Source organism: Lonchura striata, chromosome 1A (genome assembly GCF_050655825.1).
Source record: "Lonchura striata isolate lonStrDom1 chromosome 1A, ASM5065582v1, whole genome shotgun sequence".
NCBI lineage: Eukaryota > Metazoa > Chordata > Aves > Passeriformes > Estrildidae > Lonchura > Lonchura striata.
Genome location: NC_140741.1, coordinates 58,610,506 through 58,633,883, shown reverse-complemented (window position 1 = coordinate 58,633,883; position 23,378 = coordinate 58,610,506). Strand labels below are relative to the sequence as shown.

The 23,378-nt window shown below is 38.5% G+C and overlaps 1 long non-coding RNA gene across 1 annotated transcript in view; it reads left to right on the top strand.

Moving 5' to 3' along the window:
* LOC146763497 (uncharacterized) overlaps positions 1-23,378 on the top strand; it is a 132,930-nt gene that overhangs the window by 73,049 nt on the left and 36,503 nt on the right. Inside the window, exon 2 of the long non-coding RNA XR_014951762.1 lies at positions 13,528-13,597. This is a non-coding gene — a long non-coding RNA (uncharacterized LOC146763497). The remainder of the gene's footprint in view (positions 1-13,527; positions 13,598-23,378) is intronic.

The window sequence follows — 23,378 nt, the reverse complement described above, 5'->3', positions numbered from 1 at the left end:
CTCCCCGGCCAGGTTCTGCATCCGAACATAACCCAACTTCCCTGTGCATACCTCATGTCTTACCTACAGTTCCAGCCAACAAGAAGGCAAGAGCCATCCTGAAATATTTTCCTTTCTCCCAGTATCCTGGCTAGTTTGGCTTGTGCTGAAGTTTCACTTTTCCACCTACATGACATTCATGAAAGGCGTCAAGTGTCCTTGGGTCCCCTGCAGCATCATGCATGAAATAGTGGCTATACCAGGCAGCCATTCATGGCATTCCATTAAGAAACCCAAGCCAAAGCAATACTGCATCTCTGACAGGGGTTCTGTTTAAGCATTTGAGGCTGTGACAAGTGTTTGGTGCTAAAAACACTTTTAAAGGAAAGAATTTTCTCTCTGAGGACTGGAATGACAGACAGAAGTGTAGAGACAGACAAATGGGCAGGTGATAAAATTGGTCCTGTACCCTGTTTCTAACATATTTCAAAATAGCAGCTTTGGAAGATGGCACTTCCTTTTACAGTCCTTTTCAGAAATAATAAGTACAATTTGCTGGAATTTTGGTCTAGCTATTTAAACACCACATTGCCTTTTAGCAAAGGTTTGCCTCCCATCATTAAATAATTCATTCAAGGTAAAAAGTGGAATAAAACCAGAGGGATGATATGGTAGTCTCAGATGCCAGTCTTAAAGTACAATAAAAAACCAGCATGGTTAGGCTTTTTCCAGAGTATTTTTTTTTTTTTTTTGTTTTCTTGCTCTGTTACAGCTTGCAGAAAGTAGAGATTACAGCATGTATCTGCTGATCAATATTAAACTAGTAGAGTTAAATGTCAAGAAGAAAAAAAATTGAAATCATACTAGATTTCAACACCAACAGAGAAAATCCCAGCATTTGTGAAATGGCAGCAATAAAACTAGCAATTCTTATTTAGTTTTAAGTAATGAACTACATAAAAAATACAAAACTTGCTGCATTGCCTCCCAAATGGAGCTTATTACACTGCTGCTTGAATGTTTGTACAATCTTTAATTTAAACATTTTCTCTTCAGGTCTTAATAATAGGCATGGCTTGTTGCAATTTACACTCTCTTCAAAGGCAAAAAATGAAAGAGGAAAACAAAATACTTTAACTCAGATGTCAACAGAATTGACTCATTCAGCTAGAGGGGGGTGTCAGAATATTTCACCCTCCGATTTATCTTTCAGCCAGGTAAGGACAGGATTAGCATGTGGACCCTCCAAAGCTGCTCCCCCAGTGAGAAGGAAGAGCTATTCATCACTGTTTACTGGGCTTTTGTTGTGCTGCAAACCCTCACAGAGAAGAAATATAAAGAGTAATTTGTATTTTTCAAAGGGAGACCAACATGCAATCACATAGGTGCTGCAAGGAGTTTTTTTATTATTATATTTTAATATATAAGCAACTGAGAAAAGCATTTAGAGGTGAATGTTAATATATTCCATTCCTCATGGCCCACAGGATTCTCAATTCTCAGTTCAGTTTTTTCATTATATTTCTGGAATTACTGTGGTAGTTTACTGGTTTGAAGGATTTTAGAGTCATAAATAGAAGCAAATCTTAACCTTGAAACTTGAATGACAAAATAATCCTATTTGAAACAACACTTGAGCGGCACAGGAAAGAGAAATAAATAAATAAATAAACAAAAAAAAAAATTCCATTTTTTCCTGTACATGACAACTTCAAACACAAGCTGCTATTTAAATTTGATCATCTGATAAAAAACAACAAATTTTGAAATGCCTGGCTCTGACTTTTTTATAAAGGAACAGATGTGGGCTGCAGTGTTTATTCCTGGCCCTAGGTTTTGTGGGTGCATGACCCTCTGTTTCCCCGCTTCCTTTAGGGCACCAGTGCTTACAGCTTCACATGCAGGCAAAAATAATTTTGAAAAAATTGGGTTCAGATGCTCACCTGAAAGGTGAATAAGGACATTTTTCTCTTGGGCTACATTTGATTTCTTTAAATATTTTTGTTCTTTGGGTTCTGTTGTGCCTTTGCAGTGAAGCATGGCTCTTTACTCAACCTGCCACACCAGAAGCACGACCTGAATGGAAGGGCTGCTTGTTTGCAGGTGCAACAGCCACCCTCTGGGCATCTGTCCAGCATCTGGACAGGTGAGATGGCCATGTCAGGCCTGGGAAGAAGTATTTTGGGAAGCTGGAGGAGCAGAGAACCCTCCTTTACACCTTGTGTCTTTTCTCAGACGTGGCTATGAGGGCATTTCTCTAAAAGTCCCTGTCTGTCCTATGATATCCTTGTCCACCCTGAGTAGCTGTGAGACCTCAGCTGCTTCTCTCAGTGACCTACAACATGGCTGTCTGTGGGAAATATAAAGTTACAGCCTGTGAGTTTTTTATACGCTACTGGAGTGACATTTAATAGGCCACAACATTGCAGAAGGACAGATTAGAGACCATTATACAACGTTTAGTGTTAATTTTTGTTGTGCTGGTAAACTTTATCCTTCCTTATGGGGAACTCTCTCTCCTGGTGGTCCCCTCTGTACTAAAAATTGAAGAAACAAAAATGTCCGTAGCATAGTAAAGTAAACCAGACAGTAAAGCATGATGGCACAAAAGAAGATGATCAGACAATCAGGCTCTGCCTTTCTGCACCTTAGCACCAGGCAGGGAAGCCAAGAGCTGGCTCACCTTTTTGCACAGCTCCTGAGGGCACACTGCTCAAATCTGATGCCACTTGGGCTGAAATCCCACAGCACACTCCTGAGTGTTAACAGCTGCTTCAAGGGGTCCTCTGGAGCATGCCAAGACAATCCCCATGCTTCAGACTTTGATATCCTTTTCCAGGAATGCATAAACCTTCCAGACAGGACACATTTCCAGTGTAGCTGTGACAGCTGATAGAAGAAACAAGGAGCAAGTGACAATATCTAGAAAATGTATTCTGAAGAGCTGTTGCAAAAAATTTGGATTTGGCTTGCTTTTGCTAGGGAACTGGAGGAAGAATATGTGTTTAGTAAGGATGCCAAGAAGTGTATCAGAGGTCTAGCACAGCTATGTAATACGTGAGGTGAGAGGATATTGCTGAAATTTTATCAGTACTGGCGCCTAAATAGTGCTGTATATCCTTTAGGATCTGTTACAAATAGACTCATGCAACCACTGTAAAACATAATGAAATTAAACTCTTCTCCCCCTAGATTAGTCTAGGAAACAGCTGGGAATACAGTATTCATTTCTGTCTTCCTTATTTTTTGCATTGAGAATTTCTAACACATTCAAACTATTGGTCAGTCAGAAATCTGTAAGCCATGAGACACTGACCATAAGAAATCAGGATACAAAATTATTTTCCAAATTATGCCACAATTTTTCTCATTTACAGTTAAATTAAAGGGAAAAAGCAATTTGAAAGATGTTACTTAAGCCTGAGTGCATACAAGGCAAAGAGATAGTTCTTGCTGCCATAAATGAGGATCAAATACTGAATGTTGAGGATAGACTCTTTAAAATCTAGGACCAATTTCACATCCAGAGAAAATACAATTTAAAAGATACTAGAAATTTCAATTATGAAAATTTAAGAAATGTTACCTTTTGGTTTGAGGACATTATTCATTACTACTTATACTACTTATACTGAAGGATGAAAATGTTGAACAAAAATTACATCAGCTCTGTATGGCAAATTGAGGAAAGTGCTTCCTAAATCTAACAGGTTACCTAATGAAGTTCAGAGGTACTACGTTTGTAGATAGGCAGGAAAGTGCATTGTGATAAAATAACACCTGAAGTGCTTACTCTTCTGAGAGAGAATATAACCAAGGGAAAAAATAACACATGCATACACTCATACCTAACTACACATATCCTGTGTTTACAGGAAGCTTTAATGATAATCCATCATCAGCATTAATGGGGAAGCCTTCCAGCCACATCAGGTAACCAGGAGTGTATGGGCCACAGCTGGAGGTACGAAACCAGCCTGCAGTTCATCATAATTTTCCTGGTAATTCCTTGCTTCTTTTTAATCAAGAGCCATTTTGTACCTTCATAAATTTGAGGACCAGATGGTGTTGTTCTGGTCTCCCAGGTGAACACCAGTACACAAGCCAGGGAATTTCAGGCAGAACTTCCTTCATCTTAGGATATTTTGTCCTTGCCTTAGAGTAGGGGGATAGCCTCGGGACCTCCAGGAAACTAAGCAGACACCCAGCTATGCAGTGATTTCACAATGATTTCTGAAGGTGTTCATACTTTCCCCAAAGGCAAAGTTAATCTTTGCTATTAGTAACTACATAAGCAAAAGGAAACAAAGAGATATTCAGTATACCTGTTAAAATGGAAGAGTTTTCTATCTTTTGGGGAGTGTTTTTGAGTCTGGCTCAGATTAATTGTGATCAAAATACATTTCTATCCTTGGAAGGCAAAGAGAATGCTTTTGTCTCGGGCCTTTGCTCAGTGACAAAGGTTAGGTTTTTGCATCTGCAAATCTGACCTGAGGCTGCAGAACTGCTCAAACAGAAGAATGAGAAAAGCAAGGAGGAATTATCTGCAGCTAAAAGGCAAACCTCCCACCACAGGTTAAAGCTTTTTTGCTTTCAGCTGCGGTCTCTTGTCTCATGTTGTCTGATCTAGCATCTAGCTGATAGAAACTCCCTGCAAAATGAGGCATAACAAAAGCAGGGGAGAGAGGAATCGCTTCATTCTACATCACTGTTTATGCTCAATGCCAGTGGGGAGAGGGAGGCACAGGCATGCGCCCCAAAGGCTGTGCCCCTTGCTAGGTCAAAAAGGAAGCGCTCGTAGGTGGGAGCCTTGAGAAAAAATACCAGTATTTATAGAGGCTATGAAACAGGGAGGAAAATTATATCTTACAAAAGAGGGGAGCCTCTGTTTGAGCTAGAACAAAGAAAGAAACTTAATACTGAATGATTTTCTCAGAAGGAAAAAGCAGAAGAGAGTGGTGTCCCTGCTTAGAAGAAAAGACCAAAAGGAAAGGCAGGGTAAAGAACAGTTTCTCAGTTAGGGAGGGAAAAATAATCATAGTAGGAGAAATGGTGTAGTTTGTATCATAAAAGCAAGCCTAAATATGGAAGGTGAATGAAACTCCTTGAGAGAGGCAGGGGGACTTGGTGCTTGTTACAACTAATGCCAAGCAATATTACTTTACCCCACCAGGTATTAGTGAATATTAATATTATATCATTAGTAAGCTTTCAGTACCACTATGTTGTGCCTTTTCTGGGGTGAAATTAAAAAAAAAAAATCAATTTCTAGACCAACTAATTTTATATCTTTTATAACCAATACATTTCCTTCTAAAAATAAAATACGTCATGTAAAAGTAGTAATTTACAGCTAAAGCAACTATTTTCTGATGTTCTCATTAAGCCTATTTTATGCACCTGTCTTCAATTCACTCTTTTGAAATTGTAAACCACAAATAAGTGTACTGGGAGAGAGTAATTAGCCATAATTATTGTTTCTTTGTAATATTTTGGGATGTTGAGAAGATTTCTTGCATGAGGGTGTATTTTCTGAGATGGGAAATATTCATAATGATGCTGAAGCTTATGACTTGAACCTACACATCAACAACGGCCTGCAGTGAGGAGAGAAATAAAAGAATTACAGCAGAGTGTCTGCAGCAGCAGGTTCCACCAAGGACAAATACTAATATGGTTTAATCACTGCTTGGTTTTAAATATTTTTCGTGAAGTATTTGCATTTTTATATCTGCTAAAGGCTTTGATAGTTCCAAACTCTTTCATTTTCTAGATTTGCTATAATGGTGTGTATGTTTAAATACATCTGTGTGTATAATGATCTGTAACGTCACTGATCCTCTGTGTAATGAATTAAACTTTTCACTGTTGTAAATAGGACTGATGTGAGATAGATAAACCAGGCCAAAAAGTATTGATACATGGAATTGATGTAAACCAGGTTAGAGGAGAAACTAAGAAACATACTTGACTGATTTTCAGTCTAATCCTATACAAAACATTGGAAACCTAACTTGTGAGCACTGAAACAATGAATCTCAGCTTAAGTATTAAAAGCAATGTTTCAAATTCAGTTGTGGTTTGTCCCCTCTACACTCCTTAATACTACACAAAACATGATTTTGCAGACTAAATATAAGCATTGGTATTTATTTTAAAATTGGATTTAATGTGAAATATGTTTTTCACGAGGATTTTTTAAAGAAATTAATGGATTTCTCCATCTATTTGCAAATCTAAACTATTCAATTCAAACAATAACTGTGAAAGTGTGAAAAGCTGTTTGCAGTTCTGTAGCCATCTCAAGTTTCATCAATTTGTTTTTCAGTCTTTGTTATTTCTTGTTTCTTATGTATCTCCTGGGACAGCTTCTTGCTTGAGGAGAGAATGCTAATAGCTCATTCATCCTCCAGGATGTTTCCTTGCAACAATGAGAATACTCCCCAAATTTCACCTAATTCCTTTGCCTCTTCTCTGTAAAATCAAGGAAAAAATAGTCAAGAAACATTAATATAATCTGAATAAGGCTGTTCTGTAATAACAGCTTGGTTTTGCTTGGTTTGTGTAAAGGGATATTTAAACAGATTATAAATTTCAAAAAACCATTAGTGAAATTCCAGTCCATCTTAGGTCTTAATTTCAGAATAGTGTAGGTGCTAAATGAAGTTCATCTGGGAAGGGATTTATGCTTTGATTGTTGTTTTTTTGGTTTTTTTTTTTTTTTGTTTGTTTGTTTTTTTAAATTTTACTAACATATTAATCAACCTTGCAATTAAAGCTTATGTACCTGTAGGTTAGCCTGCTGCAATATTTAAGAATTAGTTTGCATTTTCCTGGAACCACAAGATATTTCTTGGCCCATGCAATATTGTGATATACTGCAGTGTTCATAGCATTGTTTAAAAAAAGAAAAAAAAAGGAAATATGAGCATGAATGCAGACAAGACAAGTATTTGTACTGTAGACGGATTCTAGAGAGAAATTAACTTGGAGTTGGTGGAGAGCTTAAGTTTTCTTAGATATAATAGATGAGGAAAGCATCTATTATCTATTTGTCTACAATTTATAAGAAAAGATAATTTTCTTTGTTCAGGGCATATCTACCAGGGGAAATTAACTATGATAGCTATTCTGGATTAATTGTCCACACAGATCCTGGGTTAATATCAAACAGAAGCAGGGCATTCTTTTTCCAGAATTAAAGTGCATATGTAAGGAAAAATAATTTTGCAACTTGCAAACGTTCTGTTCATGCCTGAATCAATCCAGATTAATTTCTTTACAGTCATCCTGGGAAAAAATACACTAGTTTAGTTTTTAAGGAAAGGATTTTGAAATTTGGAATGGCAAGGGTCATTCCAGAAGGGATCTTAATAATCATCTTGTTCCAACCCCCTGCCATGGGCAGAGACACCTCCCACTAAACCAGTTTGCTCAAAGCCCTATCCAACCTGGCCTTGAGCACTTCCAGGGATGGGGCATCCACAACTTGTCTGGGCAATAAGTTTCAGTGTTTTTCCATCCTCAATAAATAATATCTTCCTAATGTCTTCAGTTTAAAGCCCTCTTTCAGGGCCTTTTTAACTCTTGTGCACTTTCAGATTCCTTACAAGGTCAGAGAGCAGTTCTCTATTCTCCCAATCCCTCCCTTTGCCTTCTGCCCCTTGGCCACTGTGGCTGGAGCAGTGGCAGGTGAAGAATTCAAAAAAGTCATTGAGTACCTCAGCCTTCTCCATATGCTGGTTTCCCAGTCTCCTGTTTCCTTCTGAAGAGGAACCACATTTTCCCCTATCCTTCTTTCTGTAGGATTTTTTTTTTTTTTTTTGAGTTTGCCCAGGACCTCCTTGCTTATTCAAGCTGACTTCCTGGCATTTTTGCATGACTTCCTCTTTGTTGGCATGTATTGTTCCTGAGTCAGGAAAATGTGGTCCTTGAATATTGATCAGCTTTCTTTGACCTTACTCTGTCAATAAGATCCCTGAAGAGGCAAAGTCTGCTGTCCTGAAATCCAGTGTAGTGATCTTCCCATGTGCCCTCCTTGCTGCCTTAAGGAACTTGAACTCCAGTACTTCATGGTCACCACAGTGAAGGCTACCCTTGAATTTCACATCCCCCACCAGACCCCTTACTGGTCCAGTGTGACACCTCTCCTTGTTGGATCTTCCATCCCTTGGAGAAGGAAGTTATCACCAGGGCAATCCGGTAACATCCTGGATTCCTTGCACTTGACTGTACTGTCCTTCCAACAGATGTCAGTGTTGAAATCCCCCATGAAGGTCAAGTTTTGTGAATGTGAGGCTGCTCCTATTTGTCTATGGAGTACCTTACCTGCTTGGTCTTCCTGGTCAGGTAGCTTGAAGCAGACCCTGACTATTCTGTCACCTGTCAGGGAGCCTCCTTTAATCCTTACCCATAAGCTCTTGATACTCATGCACCCCCAGACAGTGTTCCATGCACATCAGCTGGCCATTGATGCAGATGGTGCTGCTCACTCCTTATCTCCCTTGCTTGTTCTTCCTAAAGAGCCTGTATCCTTCCACTCCTACTTACCAGTCAAAGATCCATCCCACCACATCTCTGTGATGCCAGTAAGATCACAGCCCTGCAAGCCTGTGCACATCTTTAACTCCTCTTCTTTGATTCTCAGGCATTTCAGGAGCCCCCATATCTGGAAAGACTGGAATTCCTCTGTGCTGGTCTTCAGGTGCTCTCCTGCTGACCTGCTACCACTCTTCACACTCTGGGTACCTATTGCTGACACTGGCATCAAACTGATATGAGAAGGATGGGCTGAGATTCCCCTTCCCCAACAATTTTATTTTACCCCCCCTTCACCATCTTCATAGAAATTCCCTAAAGCTGGCTCTGAACTGTGAGAAAAGGAGAATTACCTTTGTAATGATTCAAACTATTTCTGTGCATTTATGACTGTAGTTCCTATCTGATTATACTTCTGGAGTTATTGAGCATTGGGATTCTTGGAGCTGCACACAAGAGATATTAGCTCTGCTCTGAACATATCTGAAAACAAAGAAGAAAAAAACAAAATAATGTTCCCTGGAATAGATCTATAACAAAAAATAATATTAAATTCATAGTTAAGTTTGGTGTGATAGTAAAGCTGAGAATGATACTTCTCTGTCAACATCTCTAGATATTGGTAAGATCTGTGAAATTACTGCACCTTTTGTCTTTCTAGACTCTGATGGGTTATTTTTTCTTTGTTAACATAGGTGACTACCTGGTAGGGAGACCAGCTTTTCATATTAGTTACTTGATTATTGTCTAGCATATTGTAGCTTAACTTTTCCTTCCCCTGTTCCCTCAAACAAAAAGCCTCTAAAAACCTGTGGGAAATCAGGTGAGAAACTGTATTAGAGAAAATCAGTTCATATATATACAGACTAACAACCTTCTGACCTTTCTTGCCAGAATACACATGATAAAAGTAATTGCCAGCACTGTTATTTGTTCTCATTTTATTAAATCTGTTTTTACAATAGGTATTTGAGATAACTACTCTTATGGCTATTTCTCCAGATGTCTGGTTTAAATATACCACAAAACATGCTGGGTAGTGAATCCACTAACACCATATAGTAATGAGAGTAGCAGATTAACATTAAACAATGTGTTAAAGGAGAAAATACTTCTAAATTGCATTTTCTATGGTTAGTTGCAACCACCAGAAATAATTAAAACTGCAATAATTAAAGAAGGATTTCCTTCCATAGATTCTTTACTTTTCCCTTAATTCAGTTTTTAAATTCCAGGATGTTTTCAGAGTAAGGATATTCAGGTTTGGTGCTTCTGATGCTGTGCAATGGAGGGAGTATGTTTGTGCTTCCAGTGCTGGGAAGAAATCACAGATGTTCTGTCTCTGCTCCTTGTCCACTCCTTCATTATGCACAGACACTCTCTGCCCTTGCATGTTAGGTTATTTTATACACAAGTGAGATGCACAGCACCATGATGAGTGTACATTGTTGTTAAAAAATAAGAAATTTTATGTTTTCAATATTCCTTCTCCAAATTTGCGCCTTTGAAAATCTCTTCTGTATCCTAAACCTAAGTGTTCAACTCAGACTTTTAGCCTCTGGAAAGAGTCAATAGTCTTTAAATCTAAGAATCCATAATGCTTTTTATGAAACACGCTTTAATATATTCTTCTAAGCAGTATCTCTCCCTTTTGTCCCCCACAAATAACATTGAACACTTCATACTTTTTGTGTGCATTGCTTTGTTGCCATCATCACTACCCTGGTTATACATTTCAGCTTTGGTGTTCTGCTTTAAATTTTTCTTTAACTCCTAAACAATATTTTCAAATTACCTATTTCCTTTTCTCTTTTTTAATTTTAATTATTTTTATTTTTATTTTTATTTTTATTTTTATTTTTATTTTTACCCTCTTATTGGATAATTTTTTCTTTCTATCTATTCCACCGAGTATTTTTCAACAACAGTATTTGATTTCTGTGATTCCCTTTCATAGTAACTTGTATAGAGAAAACATACTTTGACAGATACTTCGCGCAGATAATGAGTATTTTGGAGATGGGTGATCATGTGGTACTTGAAATCCCTGCTGTAATGAGTAACAACCTTTCCCCAACTGGATGCGTTCTATTTCAATTTGTTTAAATGTCTGTCTCAGCTTTGCAGACTCTAGAGTAGGACTGAGTTCTTCTGAAAGGTTTTCACTTAGTACGGTATTCCCAAATTATCAAAGTAGAAATGCATCAGAAAGAGGGGAAAAAAAAGCAAACAATTAACAATTTTATTCAAAATCCTTTAACAATTTTGGTTACTTAGCATAGCAAGAAACATAGTTTGAATGGGGTCTAACAAACTAATTTTGATAGTTCTGTGCTTGTCAGCCATTGTTTTGTTTTCCCTTTAAGTCAATACAGTGCATTGCTTTGATTTCTAAGCAGTGAGCAGAAATAAGTGAAACATTTTAATTGAAAACTGAGCTTCTATGTTCAACATAAGGAAAAAAAACAAACCTCAAGCTGGAGAAAAGAAAATGTTTCCTTTGTATTAACAGATAATGAAAAGCTCTCTTTTGTCAGGAAACAATGATTTTCATTTCTCAGTACCATTGTATTATGACTCCTCACAATGCTCCAGAAATTATTTTCCTTTACTTTTCATGTTATTTTAAAACCTGAGATAATGGGATGGTAGCACAACACCTGCCTCACAGGAGACTGGCCCCTGAATTTAAACTATTTGATGAAGTGGGAGCTCCTGGCATGAAGAGGATAATCATATTGGCTGAAACACAGCCATTTGAGACTGGAACTGATGACTGCCTTCTGCAGGCTCCTGTCAGGTGGAAGCAGGAACAGGCATTACCTTACTTAGGAAGATTCCAAGTGATTAATGTCCTGGTATCTGATTAATGTCCTGGTGACCTATATGAAGAAATTTGGTAAAAAGCTCTTCTCTTCTGAAATGGTAGATTTTTCTAGCTGTATCTTATTACTTCTCACTAGAGTTTAAAACCCACAAGGCTGATGCCCAAGTCAGCCAGCCCCATTTTGCACCCACAACCTTCAGCAGAAGTGCAGGGATTTAATGGGTAACAGAGGGCTTTTGAACTTTACAAAGGTGATGTTTTTTCTATGATCCTTTTCCTGTCTTCTCTTACTTCATCCTGAACCTGGGTGTGGGACAGTGGCAGAGTCTAGTTTTTCATGCAGAGTGGCCATTTGTCATCATCTGGAAAAACCTTCTCAACAGACAGGAATTTGGAGAGATGATATGAGTTTGACAATGTTTCTTTCTTCCTTGACAGCTCATCAGCCTACTCCATAACTTTTACAAGAGATTTTCAGGACAGTGAAAAGCTGTGGCATAAGATTTTCTTTAATGGATTTCACTGCTTGGGCTTTTTTTCACTTGTAATAGCCCAGGCACCTCCTGAAACTCCAGTGTTTTCTTGTCAGCTTGGATGCGAAGGCAGGTAACTTTGGTGTCCTTTTCTCCCGGGCAAGTGGCTGGATTCAGCTAAACTTTTCATCAAAGTTAACTGATTAAAAAAAAAAGTAATGGGAGCTGACAAATGGGTCTGATATTTGAAGAAGGAAAGCAGGGGTTGTTATCCACTGGTTCTTCAAATCAATTCACTGCAGTTGTTAATCCCCGTGCTTACGTTCTTCGGAGTGCTTCAGCTTCCTTCATGGTGTCATGACTATTTGTGCCCTCAGTGTTGCACGGACATGTGACAGGAGACCAGTGAAGACAGCAAGGGCATGAGAGAAGCTGGAATACCTCAGGAACCATGGTTGTATAATGTGAGAGAAGGTGGGGGAAGGAAGGTGCAGTCAGGTGAAGAGCAACAGGAGGAAGATAGAGATAATAAAGTAGTTACAGTAACACAAAGGGGAGTGGATGAAGTGATCATGCAAGAAAGTAGAAACCCCAGACAAAGCCACAGTAGAAAAGGGACAGGGAAATTTGGCAATCCCTCCATCCTGTGCTGTGACTGCCAAGAACACCACCGTGTCTGCAATGACAGAGAAAGTTATACATACAAACTGTGTTTTGGGCGCTGGAGGAGGAAGACCATTTCTTGACATATTTACCCATTTAATACAGGAGGAAAATTCATCCAGGAGGAGTTTTGGAGAATGATAATATTTTGCTCAACAGCTTTAAAAAAAGATGTTCTTTTGAAATGGTCTAAATTTTAGCTGATCATGTGAATACAAAAATATACTCTGCAACAAATTTGATGCATTGAAAAACTATAGTAGTAAATTGCTTTATTCAGTGGTGAATATGATGAACCCCATTAAAAGCTTTTAAGTTTATAATGTGTATGTCTTCAGAATAATAGAAGAGGTTTATTAGATCAAGTTATGTGCTGTCTATTTTTTGCTAGTGATAAAAGTTTTTAAGTATTTCCTGCCTTTTTAGTATTTCTCTGTGACTAGTACTTCTCACAAAATTCTTGCTACTGTGCAAATAGAATTAATATAGACATTTTGAGACAGGTATGTTCCATCTTCTGTATAGCAAACAGTAGCAGGATCCAATAGAGAAAACAGGCCATTTTCGATTTCTTAACACATAATTAAATAAATCTTTTTCATGCAAACCAATTCTGTAGAAGAAAGATTTCATGGTGCCCTTGCATATACTAGTAATAGCTAGCTCTGTGTCTTGAAGACTTAGCATCTGACAGGTGTGCTGCTTTTGGCTGGGATAGAGTTATTTATCTCTATGGTAGCTGGTATGGGACTGTGTTTTTGATTTGTGATGGGAACGGTATTGAGAGCACAGGGCTGATTTAGCTGTTACTGAGCAGAGCTTACACAGAGCCAAGGCCTTTTCTGGTTCACACACCATCTTCCCCCACCCCACCAGCAAGGAACCTGGGAGTGTACAAGGATCTGAGAGGGAAAACAGCAGGGACAGCTGACCTTGATGACCAAAGAGATATCCCCTACCCTATGGTGTCGTGCTCAGCATATAAAACTGGGGGAAGAAGGAGGAAGGGGTGGGGAATGTTCACAGTGATGATACTTGTCTTCCCAGGTCACCATTACACTTGATGGACCCCTGCTCTCCTGGAGATAGCTGAACACCTGCTCACTTGCTGCTCATGGTATGTGGTGAATACCTTGTGGTGAATACTCTTGCTTTGCTTGTGAGCATGACTTTTGCCTAACTCATTAAATTGTCTTTATCTCAGCCCATGAATTTTCCTCATTTTTATGCATCTCATCCTCTCCCCCAGCTTCTGTGAGAATGACTGATTGGCTGTGTGGGGGGCTCGTTGCTTGCTGGGTTTAAAACATAACGCAGGTTAACCTTGACTTTCAGCAATAGGCTTCTTTCAAATAAATATCACTTTCTCCAGGTAGAAATGGATATTCAGAAAGTGCAGACAAAAAGTCAAAACCCAAACACATGAACAAACAGAAGCCTTCTGTAATTGTATTTCAGAAATGCCATGAGTGTGTTTTAAAAGTATATGACAACATGCAGGTTTTGTCCTGGTTTGATAGTATTGAAAGCTCATAACATGAACCAGGAAAGCTTTGAAGTACTGCCTCTAGACACAGCTTGTTATTGAAGAAACATATTGCTGCTGCTCAACAAGAAATTCCTCTATTGAACTCCTCTGCTCTAAGTTCCCCAGACAAATAAGCAGCACTTGGACCTAACATGGGCCTTTCACATGCTGGAGAACATACCTGCTTTCACCCAGCTAAGGCGGGAGCATTAATACACTGCAGCAGCTGGGAAAACACGTGCGTGCTGCCAATTAGGAAACCTTTCAAAGTGAGGCTTTGCAGCTCATCTGTGATCTGCAGACCTCAGCTTGGGAACCATTATTCTCTACTAATGGCACCTGTGAGCCAGGAGGGATGGAAAACTGGGTTTTGAGGGAGCAGAGTCTATTAAATGCTATGGCAACAGGTAGCAAAACAGTGTTCTCCCTCTCTCCCTAATTAGTAGCTGTTAGCATCTGGAGTTGACTGTTGGTGGATGTAATTTGCTGCACTCCATCATGTGATGGTGCAAGGATCAGTGAAGGGTGATACAAGGACCAGTCAAGACGTAAAAGAAATATTAGGGATTAGCTTCTCTATACATACTTTGCAATGCCATGTTTAAAATAAAATCATGCTCCTGGAGACATGGGAGTAATGTACTTAATGTTTACAATATTTTCTGCCTTGTCTTGATTGTTTTGGTTATGTGCTTTGCATTCTTTTGGCAGAAAAACACACACTGATCTATTCACTTGTTTGAAATTTACAGAAAATGAAATTACCTGTTGAAAATTCCTATGGTAGATCTGAGTGGAATCTTTCCACTTATATGAGTGATCCAAATACCTTGGAAAGGAGAGGCTTCAGGTAAACTCTGGTCTTGTGGCATACTGATAGAGAGCTGGGGAAGTAGCCTTAGGTATGGGGTTGCTCCTGTCCATAGGGAGAGGAAGGTTCCATGCAAATCAATACAGTGAAGTCAATAGTGAAGTCTTTCTTCTTACCAAAGCTGAATGTTTTCAGACCACCATCTTTCTATTATATATGATTATTACTAAATAAATTTGCCCTTAAGGTTCAAAATTATTTGGAGAGAGAGAGGAAGAAATGTATCTGAAGACATAGTGTATTTGCAAATATATTTCCTCATTTCCTGGAGAAACTAAGATAAAAAGAAGAATTTAAGTCTAAAATATTCCATCTATTTGGTATGTTTGAAGGCAGGAGTGACATTAGACCACTATGCTCAATTGCATTGATATTTTATGCTTGATTGTATTAATCTCTTTCATTCAGTGCTTGGTTACTACCAAAATCCACAATTTTCTCACCAACTGGATGGAGAGAAAAAAGGAGCTGACAACCAAGAGATGTCAAAGGAAAGATCTGTCAGCTGAAACTCTACCCAGAACCATTTTCTGTACAAAATAAAATGGGGTGGTGAAGCACCAGCGTTGCCAGGTATGATACTGACATGCTACAGAAAGAGCAATTATAGTTGTGCATGTCTGGTGGTCCAAAGAATGTTCAGCGTCCTTCCTGCCTGCTTCAATAGCCAGGAGACAGCAGTACCAGTTAGTCATGTACTTTTGTGAGACTTTACAAAAACTTGTGCATTTTATATGATCCTAATCTGCAAAAATTTATTCATGGCTTTGTTTCTGTTGTTGTACGAAATTCCAGTTATACATATTTGCAGAATGTAGATGTCTCATTATACATGCCAAGTACAGCCCCCAGGCTGTACCAAGTTATATCAGCTCTTTGCCATCAGCAGGTGGACAATGTCTAGTGGTTTAATAAGCACTGCTCTGATTATTCATGTACTTATGTTTTCTTTTGTTGCTTTATGTGAGTTTGAATGAATGATGCAGCAGCTTTGCAGAAACTTGTATATTATGAGAAACTGTAAGAAAATAGAAATTTCTTCTAAAACCAGAACTCGTAGTTAACTATTAGGTAAACAATATGGGTTAATAGAAGGAGAGCTTTTCCATTTTTAACAGTGCCTAAATAGAAGTTCCAGATTTCAAACATGATCAACTTTGCAAAAAATTGATTTTAATTTCTCTCTTTGTTTTTAGTTGTCTACTAGCTTTACCCTGAAGGCCTGAAAAAGACTTAAAACTATCTTTTGAAAATATAGACAAAATTATAAAAGCAATGAGGTCTAGGTGATGATGGGCATTTGAAAATCCCACTAGATACCCATTTGTGGTTTTAGGCACCTGGAACAGAAATTCATCTTAAACTCTGCAAAACTATCAGCTACTCATTGGGCATTTGTGACAGCAAATGTTAGGTGCACTAATAAGAAATCAGCATAATCTGCAGCAGCACAAATAGCTGTGTTATATAGATGGTTTAAACTAGGGTAGGCTGCAGGAATGACTCAAAGAAAAAGAGTTGTGAAGCTTGAGGAACAGAAACTCCAAAAGGACCATAGGGGAATATTTGATTAGGGGAGTTTTGGTTGTCATTACTGTTTGGTGCATATGTTTTACAAAAGATATTTTCTTTCCCCCAAGCCCAGATTCAGCAGTTCAATGAATGGCAGTGGATTAAACCCTATTGACACATATGATAAAGCAATACTGAAGTAATTGCTTGGGATTCAAGCATTGTCTGTGAGACATACCAATCCAGAGGGGAGAAAAAACTTTATACAAACCACACAAAAATAGTCTTAATCACTACACTGGCTTTTAGTGCCCAAATCCTTGAGAAGGAGAAGAATGGCAGAAAAAGGGCAAATGAAAAGAAGTTGAAATAACACAAAATTAATCCTTATGTTTTCCCTTATCTCCAAGTTCTGCTTGTCATTTTTATACATTAAAAATATCTTTTTGAAGTACCAATTCATTCAACAGATACATGATACATATATCAAAGTTAGCCTAATGCTTTGCAGGACCTGCAGGATTTTCCTGGCTGAGATTACGAAATTCATTTGTACTGCATTTTTAGCCCAGTAGCCCACTATACTTGCACCACTTTTGTAGCCTGTAAGAACACTGACACTCATTTTATGAGAATGAGGTTGTAAATCACTTACTTTTTAAGTTCAGTTTTTTCCCCTGTCATTCTCCTCTGACAGATTGGACTGAGCTGGGCCTTGAGGATTCTACTTCACCTCTAAGCCCATAAAATCACTGTTGGCATGTTGTTGGTTTTTCTTTGCCTGCATGTTTAAGATAGCTCTTCTGAACGTCCAGTCATTGTCACTGAGCAGTGGTCTTTAAAATTCATGCAGAAAGCAATTATCTCTTGCCTGGAATGATGTACACATTTGAAAAGCAGTTTTGGATTTCCTTCATTAATATATTCTGATGTGGGTTTTAAAAACCCTATTTAAAAGGAAACCAGATTAGTAAAAGACAAATAAAAGATCTCAAAATCTGGCATGCATTTACTTTATCTGGAAAGGGTTTTCTAAAAGATGATGTTTTATCAATATTCAAGGTGTCAATCATGCCAAACACTGAAAGGCAGAGAACAGTCCAAGGTAGAGAAAATTTGGTAGCCATGCAACTAGAAATAACAACATTTATTGTTATTTTAATTGAGAGGTGCTTAGATTATTTTTTGCTTCTTTTGTGAAGGCAAATATACAGAATCTTAGTCAGGTTGTGCAGTGTGTTTTTGCTTATGTATACAAATTCTTTAAGAGAGAACATTATCCTACCTTCTAATTTGCCTTGTGTTATTTTAGAGACAGAAATTTATTTTTATATTTTATTTATATTATATATATTAATATTTAAATTTATTTTTATATTATTTATTACCATTTTTGATTTACTGTACAATTTTGATATGTTCTGTACTGCAGTTGTTGGTAGATAACCAATGACATGGTGAATTATGATGCACAAAGTCATGAGCATTTTATTGTGGTTGTTACAGTCTTAGTACATTTCTTGAGTACTAGAAAAAGCAGGAATAGGAGACCTGTAGCAGGGCTTAGTCAATTTGGAAAGTCAAATTCAGTCCTTTTGAAGAATTTTAATGACACAGAGAAATGATGATTGCACCCAAAAATATCTAGACATGGTTTAGTGGTGAACACAGTGGTGTGGGGTTAACAGCTGGGTTCTATGCACTTAGAGGCCTTTTCCAGCCTTAATCATTTTTCTTGAACTGCAGAGACCATTTTTTGCATTTCATTTACTTGATCTTGCTATTAATTTTTATTTTTAAACAGAAATGAGAAGCAGAACAGTTTCTTGGCATTATCATATGGCTGTAAAGATCAGTGTTCACTGAGGATAGCTATGAGGAGTAGCTAGGCTGTCTTGAGTAGGCCCTGAACACACTGTCATCTCTGCTGAACCAGCCAAAATAAAACCACGTGCCTTGTGTATGTATGGGGAGAGGAATTTGCTGCTGCAAGAGTCTCTTCATGAGAAGTAGGGATGGCTGGAGAGGGATGAAGGAGAGAAAAGCAGCACCAAGTGGAGCGATCAAGTTTTAAGTGTACAGCCCCAGAGGAGCTCTCAGAGAGAGCTTTGTGGCTGAATGGGAACAGAGGTGGCTTCTAACATTTCCTGAAGAGAAGCTACTTCTGTAGCAGCTGCTGTGCCAAAGGTGGATACAGCTGCAAGCGTAGTTGAACTCATCACAGTCAAGGGAAGAGTGAGTGCTTGGACCACAGCAAATCTGCTGGAGCCTTCTTGAGAAGTTAGGCCGGGTTACTTCACAAGTGCAATGGACCTGAATTGGAGGTTTATTTCTCTTGACACATGATATGTTTTAGTACCTTTGGAAATTTTTGCTTAGGCTCTCAGGTAACTGATTTAAAATGAAGGCAGATTTTCAGCACATGTGGTGTTGTTTTCAGGCAGGCACTTGAATGATTTCAGTTGATGGTCAACACAGCACAGCAGAGATGGCCATCCATGTTCTTCCTGCAGGCATTGTGGTGCCTTCAAGGGCCCTCACATATATTCACAAAATCATATAGTCATTTAGGTTGGAAAAGACCCTTAAAGTCATTGAGTCCAACTGTTACCCAGTGTTACCAAGTCCACCACTAAACCATGCCTCTAAGCACAGCATCTTCACATCTTCTAAACCCCTCCAGGGATGACAATTCCACCACTTTCCTGGGCAGCCTGTTCCAATGCTTGACAGCCCTTTCAGTGAAGAAATTTTTCCAAATATCCAATCTAAACCTCCTCTGGTGTTGAGACCATATCCTTTTGTTCTGTCACTTAATACTTGGGAAGAGAGACCCATGTTGTTTCATTCACCTCATTGCTAAGAATCTAAGTGCTTTTTCTGCTTCCATCCTGCTGCGAGCCATCTGGGCTGCCAAAAAGTCTGATATCCATCCCAGAACCACTTACCCCATTGCTAGCAAGGACTTTCTTGCATTTGTCCTGTTGGTAAGTCGTCTGCAGCACGCTCATCTGTGAGAGTATCATGCAGACTTTAATGAAAGGTCTCAGGGCTGAATGAGGTTTTCTGTGTCCCCTCTGACCTCCCTGCAGCAGTGCAGGTGAGCAGGCTGAGGCTTGCAAGACCAAAAGTAGATGAATCATGTGAGAAGCAAAACAACCCTTGGAGCTCACAGCAAGGGAGTAAAGCAATTAGCTGATTTTAGGGACTTTTCAACTGGTGCCAGCTACATTTTGTAGTTAACTGCTTGGAAACACTTTAGTGGGACCAAGTCATTCCCCAGTCTTGTAATGATAGACACTGAGGTGCTAATTTGCAGAATGCAAAATGGAGCCAGATGAATTCTGGTTGAGAAGACACTTTGCCTTCAATTTTGGTTCCATCAAGGTTGGTTTCTCAGCTTATATGCTCTCTGCAAGGTAGACACATTAGACAATTAAGGCACAACTGTTTGGCATCAACTAGGACCAGCATCATATCAGAGGTCTGCAAACCCATATGCCATCTGTTCTGCTCTGTTCAAAGTTTTTGGCTTTGTTATAATTTTGGCAGTTGACTCAAAAAGGAAATGGTTATTGAAATCTGAAGTTAAATTTTTTGCCAGCAGACCACTCACTGCTTGCTTAACCTTGAAATACTCAAACAATCTCTACTTTGTTCCCAAGCAGTGTAAGTGTAATGGGGGTAAAATCACTTTGTGGTATTACATGAAATGAGTGGACATTTACTTGTACCAGCAGCACTTTTGTGACAGGACTGGGAGGATTCATGCAGCCCTCAGACTGGAGGAGGAAGTTAGTAGTAAGAAAAGAATATCACCAAGCAAAGAGAACAGAAAAGCAGTGGAGGTAGAAATATTGCTAATGCAGACTGAAATGAAATCCAGACAAATCTGTGAAACCTTTTCCTTTTCCATTTGTCTCAATACTCTCCATGTTGCTGTCTCAAGGAATCACTTTATACATCTCTTTATATTATACTCCTATCAAAAAAGAAGGTTATTAATCACTCATCTGTAACAACATGGAAATTGAATAATTAATGACAGATTAGAAGATTGTTATTTTGTCCTCAGTCACTCCTGGGCATCTCTGGGTTTTTCCTTTGTTTTTTTCCTGTTTTGCATATGTATGTTTTATTTTGTACATAACTTCTCTTCAACCAAGCGGACAGAAAACAGTAGAAGTATGAACATTGATGGTGCAGACTGAAATTAAATCCAGTCTCTCGCTATACAAGGGGTCTCTGTATTGCTAACATGGTCTATAAGATCCTCACCCAAGTGACAGGTTACCTTTGGCTGTTAGCTTTTTTAGTGTGAGCTAACATTCCCTCATAGTGTTTTCTGTAAAACAGAAGAGACATTGAACTATAAACTTTAAAAAAAACACATCACCCATTCTCCCTCTCCCCTGAGAAGTTTACAAATTGCTAAAGAATGTGAAAAAAAAGTAGTTTGGTTTAGACCAGAGAACTATTCTCACTTCTATAAGACAAATCACACTTTTGCGTGTGCATGTGATGAGGCACCTGTGAATTGCCTCAGGAACTGTTTTCACCATTCTTCAACCTGATCCTGAACAAAGGGTGTGGGATGGCATCACTGAAGAGTTGGGACATGAGTCTATTCTGCTTGTATTTAGCTGAAGGTACAAGGATGCTTGTAACTGATTTTTCAGGTATTTTACAATTTTTTTTACTCTTATTACCTAATTTCTAGGAGATTCACTGTGCAAAATCAAGTCTTACATACAATGTAATGAGTATTATTTTAGGTGTGAAACTAGAATATACTTTAAATATCTTCACAAGCCACTGAGACTCAAAATATAAAACTTATGTTTAAATAAAAGGGAAAGAAAATTGCAAGGGTAAATAAAACATGTCTCAGCAGACTTTTCAGAAAAACCTGCTTAAGTAAGAGACTTAGAATAGCTGATTCTCCCATGTCTCCCAATTTTTCTGTTTTCTCTTATTTTTTAAAGATTTATACTTGTATAAAGTGTTTTTCAACTTTGGATGCCATTCTGAAGAGAGTCACTTTTGCCATGGACTCTCTACATGCTGCATCTTTTTGTAGAAAGATAGTTTCTTTTATTGAAAACAAAAACAAAGTTCTTAGAATAAATTTTTTTCTTGCTCGATGCCTGAATTGATCAAATTCAGAAGCCAAGAGAAAGATTTCTTCTGAACACAAGTCCCCTTTCACATTTTGTCTCTAGACTTAGCAGCAAGTCAAGAAAATGAGGAGGTGACCAGCATGAATGAGCAGGAAACTGCTGATTAAGTGCAACAGATAAGGATGTGGAAGGAAGAAATAGGAACATCTACCCAGTGGTAACAGGGAGACATTTCCTGAGCCTGCAGGGATGGAATTAAGAAAATTCAGCTCCAGCTGAAATTATCAGGAGATGTGAAGGACAGATAGATGTAAGCTTGTAGCAAAAAAAAAAAAAAAAAAAAAAAAAAAAAAATCCCAGCAAATAAAACAGGGGCCCCATGGCTCAGTGGAACAGGAAACCTAGTGTTAAGGGAGCACAGTAAAAACTGAGATGCTAAATTCCTGTTTGTCTTCCTCATTTTATACTGGAAGAATTTTCTGGAGGGACTTGCGGACTTCAGTGAAGAAGTTGAACTTGATTCAGCAGTGAGCCCTCAGAAACTAGAGACACACAGGCTGTACTAGCAAAAGTGCAGCCTGCAAGACTAGAAAGGGAAGCTGTTCTCTTCCTATGCTTAGTACTGGTGAGACCATAGCTACAGTCCTGGACCTAGTTTTACATTCTCAAATATGAGAAAGATACTGACAGGAAGAAGAGGATTGTGGAGAAAACTAATACTAGGAACCAAGATCAGGTCATGCATTTTACCCTTAGCCCCTCAAGCTTTGCCTTCAGTAACAAACATTTCTTCAGACATTTTCACAGCTGGAAAAGCAGTGTGCTCCCCAATAAGCTGTAGGGGTCACCATGAAAAAGAGATTCTAAATAGCTACCAGCAAATCTAAGAAAACTTCATCAACTGGATTGAAAACCTAGAATACCTATCGATTTCCACCACAGCTTCATTAATCACTTTCTGTAAAACACTAATTTCCTGGTCACAAGCAGCAGCATAAAGAACAGATGGAATACACACAAAACCAAGATCAGTGCACCCACCTCTGCAATAATTTATCCACCAATCAATAATTTAAAACAAAGCAAAAATGTTGGGGTATGCACTCGGAACCTGAAATGCGGTGCATTAGCTTTGAGGAAATATTACTCTACTGAACGACTCCCCCTACAGAGTTCCCAAGAAAGGATTATCACCTGTAAGGCAATTCTGTGAAAAGGTACCCCATATGTAACCAAACCACAGCACTACCATATACAAAGTGTCTTCATTTAAAAAAAATTATCTTTGTTGTATGCAGCTACCTGTGTTACACCCCAGCCTTGAAAATAACTGTGAATTATCATCCACACTTGAAGAAAGTTGGCATTTATTTCCTTTATTGGAAAATAAATTGGCAGCACATTCCCTCTCACCCTCTCCACCCCCTACATTCTCACTCAGTTGATTGCCCAAAGAAAATTTCCTGGAGTTCAACATGCACCACTGGTTCAGGGCATTGTTCAGGATGACTGGGAAATTTGGCAGGAGGTCCACTTGGCTAAGCAAGGAGCTTCTTAATGAACTAAAATGCAAAGCACATAAGAAGTGAAAACAAGGGCAAACAACAAAGGAAAAGTATAAAAGTACTCCTCAGACATGTTGGGACAAAACCAGAAAGACTAAAGCCCAGTTGGATTTAAAACTGGACAGGAACATAAAAACTAACAAGATGTGATTTTACAAGCATGTCAGAAGTGAAAAGAAACTCAGAGAAAGTGTGAGTTCATTTCTGAAAGGAAGAAATCCTAGTGATGGAGAGTATAGAAAAGACTGCTCAATGGCTTTTTGTCTCAGGGAAAACCTGCTCTTAGATGTCTGCACACATCA